General features: G+C 34.3%; 1 pseudogene; it reads right to left on the bottom strand.

Annotated features, from left to right (window-relative positions):
- Positions 1-1,515: 1,515 nt before the first annotated feature.
- On the bottom strand, positions 1,516-2,151 carry LOC116568506 (annotated as a pseudogene).
- Between the last annotated feature and the right edge of the window lie 4,861 nt (positions 2,152-7,012).

Here is a 7,012-nt window from a genome sequence, read left to right on the forward strand (position 1 = left end):
TCGTTCTATTCAGAAGTCTCTGTTAATAGGCCATGACTATTATTAAATTTTTTTTTAAGATTTTATTTATGTATTTGACAGACAGAGATCACAAGTAGGCAGAGAGGCAGGCAGAGAGAGAGGAGGAAGCAGGCTCTCTGCTGAGCAGAGAGCCCGATGTGGGGCTCAATCCCAGGACCCTGGGATCATGACTTGAGCCGAAGGCAGAGGCTTTAACCCGCTGAGCCACCCAGACACCCCCCCTTTTCTTTTTTTTACTATTATTAAATTTTAAGAGAACCCTATTTACCTTGAAAACAGGTAAAATATTTGATTTTAAAAAGTTTTATTTTTTCTTGGTTGGTCAATTATTTGTTTGGACCATTGCCCACAGTATGTGAAATCATCCCTAGGCTACTACCTAGGTTACCCGCTGAAATTATAAGTGTTGGGGCAGAGAAAATAACCACAGTTAAGTAGTCTTAGGTGCAAACAGGTGTTGGAACTGCATGGGGGTAAAGCACCAGTTTTGACACAAGGAAAAAGATTAAAGATCTTTCTTCAACTATTTTCAGATTGCCGTCTAAAATCCCTGACTGGTTTCAGTCTCCTTGCAGGATCCTGAATCTGGCACTAGAAATTAAATAACAGTAGAGGCATGGCCTTGTTTTATAGTCAATTTTAGGAATCGTGAACAACGGTGAAGTTCAAATACACCTAGAAAGTGAGATTTAATTGTTCAAAAATGAAGTCTGATGGTGAATAATCATCTAAGCCTGGCAACATGGTCTATTGGGTTAGATAAACAAATGAGTAGAAAAAAGTGTTCGGTATAAGAGGCAATTCCAAATGTCATTCATAAGTAACTTTCTATGAATTAGGGTCTCAAAGGACTAACTTGTCTTCAAGGCTTCCTATTATAGGTAAATGTTTTCGCTTTCCTGTTGCCAGCATCCATGCAAAAAAGGTTTAGAGTATGTGCTTACTTTTATATACCTTCAGAAGATGCTAGTGACTTCCATTCCTTCAAGTTGCAAAATACCTCTCTGCCTTAAAACTGGGTGTCTGGGTACCTTCTTATACTCAAACTGATCATAGGGCTCTGTTCCCATTCTTCATCAACTTTTTTTTTTTAAGCAAAAATCCTAGAATGACACAGATGTCTCTCATTCCCATTAACTTCCCTTTCACTTCAGAGGCAGTACACCTCCTTGTCTACTAGAATCGAACATCTTTCCCACAACAGCTCTGTTTTCAATGTTAGCTTAGCACTGAACCAGATTTGACAAATAATTTCTTGAACATGAACTCATCTTTTTTTTTTTTTTTGGCTTCTCCCCAGCATCTAATATTTATGTTCTGTCATTATTTCAGACAATCCACTTGTGGATTTTTTTTTTCATTCTCTATTGTTTTAATTTAACGAAAAAAAAAAAAGATAATTTAAAATTTGCATTAAACTAAGCTGAAAACAAAGTCTCAGTGAAGGAGGTCTGGTGATTCCATTTACAAAAATATGACCACTGTCCTTTGGCCTTAAAATTTCCGGAAGGACACTTTACATGGCTTTGTGTTTGTATGTGTCAACAGCAGAGCATAGTACTAGACTCTGGCATCCATTGTTAGATGTTCTTCAGCTATCAGAGCATTAAGTCTCTTTAGCAGATCATTTTTTTGGTAAAGACATCCCTTTTGCAAAGTCTCCATGCTTTGACTTTGGCTTAGGTCTTACTTTTTCAGCAACATCTTCATTAAGTCACTGTCATGAAGTGTGTGTACAGTTTCACATTCCTGGATAATGGTCAGCATCACCTTCATAGCCAGTTTCTTTCTCAAGCTCCAGAAAAGCAGCTGCTTCTTGGTCTTCATTATCATCTACGAGACCTTTGAGGAATTCGAGGCATTAGCTTCCCAGTGGCAGATTGAACTGTTTTCCCAGAAGGGCACATTCATCATGAAGAGTTCTTTGCAGTGATGAGACAACTGCCACACTAACATCCAAATGCCCTCTCCTGGCTGTACTTCTCACAGGTGCCCAAGGTCTTGTTTTACCAGTAAGACCCATGTACATTGTTTTTTTGCAAGCTTGACCCCTTTTCCTTCTGAAATTAACTCCTCTGAAATAATAGTCTGTTCGGTATTTTCAGAATTGGTTGGTTCTTGGTTTTTCATTGTCCACTTTCCGGTTAGTCCTCACCATCCTCAGGGAGGAAGTTCATGGCCGAGGTTTGGGGCAAAGGGAAAGGTGCTCTTTTGGGAAAGAGAATGAAAAAAAAAGGACGAGTCCAAGGCAAAGTCTTGGAAGCCTTTCTGAATCTTGCCAAGCCATTTTTAGTCTTCTCCGGAATTGTAAGACAATGATTTGTGGTGTTTCAAACCACTAAGTTTGTGGTAGTTTGTTAGAAGAAGAATAGGAAACTTGTGCAGATGGGAAAGGACATCCTAAGAAGAATCTGTGAAATGCAAAGCCTCGAGGCATGACCTTTTCAGAAATGAGAGAGGTCTGGAGAATTTTGTGTCCACAGTCTGGTATAAGAATGGCCGAGGAAGAGATTCATACCACTTGAGATAGGTAAGGTTACTTAAAATCAGACAAAGGTCTTCTGCATTTTTAAAGCAGATTTCTATCTTTTAAAATAATTCTGGCAGTAATGAGCTGGAAACACTGGAGATATAAGACCAAGCTTTTTTTTTTTTTAATATTCTATATGATTTTACTATATTCTAGTCTTATTAGCCCTTCACAAATGCTTAAATTAGAAGAGCACAAAAGGATAGGTTTAGTTAAACTTAATAATGTCTTCTATCATGCTTTTCTTTTTCATAATGATTCCTTATTTAATCTTCTTTTCTTATAGGAGTGGACATAAAAAATTACAATAAGAGTAGCAGTGTACTGTAATTTCTCCTAGGTAGCTTACCATACGGTACCTGTCTCTCTAATTTAATTTAACTTGATCTGTTGAAAATTAGGCTTGTAAGGAACGGCTCATATGTCGTACTCATTAAAATGTCATATTCCTTAAAGAATCTAATTCCAAAGAGGCATGCATCCTTTAATAAGAAACATTTTCATGCTCGACAGCTAAGAAGTAAAAATTCAAAAAGAGTCCAATGAACAAAACAAAATGCATTTTAAAGTAATACTGATCATTAGGCAGATCATTTTTGCCTATTCAAATCTTTGGTTTAATAATTCATTTGTCTAGGAAAAGGCAACTGACTTTGGATGAACCCAGTTAGATATTTAGGAAAATGTAATTTGTCTAACTATAATAATAAACAACCTAAAATAATTTTCAAATTCATATCCCAAAAGATCTGAAAGTAAAAAGCATTGATGTTCATTTAACATTAATAATAAAAAATGAAAATTAACACAAACTTGACATACCATTTTATGATACCTAAAGTACAGATTTTTAAAGTTACCTAATTTAAGAAATCTTACAGTGAAAATAGTATACATATTCCTCACAAGAAGGATTTACAAACTGTATAACATTTTTTTCTGTAACAGTTTTATAAAAATAATGTCATACAGGAAAAATCGTAAGAAGCTCATTCTTACTGATATTATAATTTATTTTTATAATAGTAATAACTCAATAAATTATTTTTATCCTTTTCCTATTTTAAATAAATAGTTCAATGGAAATAAAAAATTAAATTATCATAAAGATGGTAGTTAATGGTATATACTAGATAAAATTTAAAAATTAAAAATAATGTGATTATTTAACATGAAAGTGTTAAATACATCAACACTGTGAACCATTATACTGCATTAAATATAATGACTATGAAAAACATACAGAAAAATAAGAGTAGCTTAGTGTAGATAAAGTGGAAATATCATAATACTGTGAGCACTATGATAATAAGCTGTGTTTACGTGTAGATTTTGGTATGTTAAAATGAAATGTAATTGATGTGGTTCAATTGTTTTTTGGTTTTTGCTTTTTGTTTGTTTTTAAGTTTTCTTTTACATTTTTAGGGAGAATTTTTTAGGTTAGTGGAATTTCATTTAAAACTAATGGAATTTCATTTAAAACTAATTATCATTATAAACAATATGAATTCAAGATAAATCTTAAAAATTCTTGTTTGAAAATTGCAGAAAACTGACAGAAAAATTGCCTTTTTAATTCCCTAAATATTTTAGGTGTTCTATTTTTTGATTTAGCTTTAAGTGTAGGAGTAGCTATACTGAAACAATATTTAAAGTGTTTTTGTATAAAATAAATGACTACTCTTGCTTTTAGACATGGTATTATCACCCGTTTCATGTTATCATTGATTCATTTTATCAATGATAACATTCATGTTATCAATGATTCATTTCATGAATCATTTTTCAGATATTTTTTCCTTCTTTCCATCAATATTATATATTTGATTAATACTTCCAAAGCCTATAGGAAGTCCCTTGGAGAGATCTTTGTATCCCCAGAATAGCCAACATGACAGGTGGAGGTGCAAAGAAACGTGTGTGATCTGAGATGGTTTAATCTGTGTCCAGACATTTAGGTTTTCTAAAGTTCTGCTACTCATAATAATAATTGCTCTTTTTATATGGTATCTAAACTACTAATTCAATTTTATATTCTTATTAAACTGGCTAGAAAATTTAGACCATGCTAAAAAGATCCTGTTAAGTAGGTAATGCCTTATACCTGGTTTTGATATTCATGACAAGTGCTTCACTGCTATTATGACATGTACAATTAGATCTTGGTAAAGTTTCTCTATCATATTTAGGCATTTTTTCTTGTAGTCAGTTTCACTTAATTTTTTATTTTCAATTTCACTCAAATGCATAAAATACTTTTTTTTTTTTTGGCCTTAACTATGCTTATTTTTTTTACCGTGCACTTTTGGAACAAACATTAGTTGTTCATGATGAATTATTTTATCTAAACATTATTGACTTCAATTTGTCATTATTTTACTCAAACTCTTTGCATTTAAGCTCATAACTAAAATTTCTCTACACATTTTGGTACTCTGTCAATCTGTAATGTTACCCTAATGATGGATTGATATCTTATTTAGTGGGTTTATTTGGATTGGATGGATTGATATCTTATTTAATGGGCTATGAATATTTTTGTTCAATGAAAGTTAACTAAAACACTCCGCAAATTATATGGACCTGGTACCTTATTTACAAATGAGTATTTTAAAAATACTTCCCGATGGGTAATATGGTTATTATTTTATGTCTATGTGTTCTACATCATTTTGCATCCATTTCAGTCATTTTTTGAGCATGAATTTCTAAGTTTCTCTAGTTTGTGTTCTCTTGGGATTTTTTTTTTTTCTTCTCAGTCTATTTATTTATTTATCTATGACAGAGAAAGAGAATGTGTGCTAGTGGGGAAGGGGAGTACAGGAAGAGGGAGAAAAAGAGAATCTCAAGCAGACTCCATTCTGAGCACAAACCCTCATGTGAGGCTGGATCCCACAAGTCTGAGATCATGACTTGACCTGAAATAAAGAGTCAGACACTTAACTGACTGAGCCACCCAGGTGCACTAATATCCTGCTTCAGCTCAGGTCCTGATCTCATGGTTCCTGATTTGAAGCCCTAGGTTACTCTCCACACTCAGTGGGCAGTTTGCTTCTCCCTCTCTCTTTGCCCTCTCCCTGCTCATTCTCTCTCTTTCTTAATTATTAAAAAAAGAAGAAACATTTTAAACTTAGATTTACTTATATTCCTTATATTATATTAGAAAGGTTATTCTTTCTTTAATTTCCAGAAATTTTCTAATTTCAAATTTACTTTCTTCTTTGACCCAGATTTTCATTAAAAAACTATTCATTCTCAGGGTTTTCATGCTTTTCCTATCTTCCTTCAAGTCTTTTCCTAATTGTCACTTTCCAGTGACAATTTCCCTGACCACACTCCACCTCCAAACTTGTCCTCTTTAATCTTTTCCTATGCTTGGTTTTTCTCCATAACACTTATCATTACTTAAAATATTGCATATTTTAATTCTTTTCTTTTTTTTTTATGGTCCATCTCTCCCTCCTAGTAAAAAGTAAGCTCCAAGAGAACAAATGTGTTTGCTAAGTTTTTTCTTGCTCTCTCCCTAAAATGCAAAGATCTTCCCTGCTGGAAGAATATATAAAGATTTTATTTATTTATTTGAGAGAGAGAGTGAGAGAGAGCATGAGAGGGGGAGGGTCAGAGGGAGAAGCAGACTCCCCGCTAAGAAAGGAGCCCCATGTGGGACTCAAACCTGGTATTCCAGATCATCACTTGAGCAGAAGGCAGTTGCTAGCATAACTGAGCCACACTGGTGCCCAATACTTATATATTTTTGAGTTAATGAGTCAATGAATAAATGGGCTTTGATGGCAAAGATTTTGGCTTATTTGCATGCTGTTGATCTTCTGACTTCTCAGTTTCCGCTAATAAACTCAGTTTCAGCATCATCATGATCGAATGTAAGAACTGAGTAGGAGACCACATAGAATTCAGTTCTCAAATTCGTGAGAAAAATTTGCAATGCAGGATGATGTTTTTTGTAGGGCTTGGAGAAAGTGGGGGTGCAACTGGATGCAAACTTAGTGACTTGGAAACCATTTTAACTTTATAAGGGAGCCCACTGTGAAAACCTTATATCTCCTGGTTATCAAGGATGGCCCCTAAATCGGTAAGTATGGAGTCTATCTTTGCCTATTTGCTGCACACAAGTTCTGGAATAACCAAAGCCTTTCATTGAACCCACCATCAGAAGGATTTATACTGTTTGGTTCAGGAACATGTATACCCACTTAACCTTGAGAATGCAGCCCCCTCAGTACTCTTCCTAAGAGATACCCTGATTTCTTAAAAGTATTATGGCAAATTTCCCATTTTTCACTGCATTATCTTTCTTTCCCCCTTTGTTAATCTACGCCTGGTAAATAAACATTCATTCACAGATAGACATTCTTTGGTAGTAAGCAGTCTTAATGTGTTTTGAAACAAAGTCCACACAAACTCAAGTTGGTAAAGGGGCCAGAATACAGTAATCCCCACTTC

The sequence above is a fragment of the Mustela erminea genome, chromosome 11, assembly GCF_009829155.1.
Source record: "Mustela erminea isolate mMusErm1 chromosome 11, mMusErm1.Pri, whole genome shotgun sequence".
Classification (NCBI taxonomy): Eukaryota; Metazoa; Chordata; class Mammalia; order Carnivora; family Mustelidae; genus Mustela; species Mustela erminea.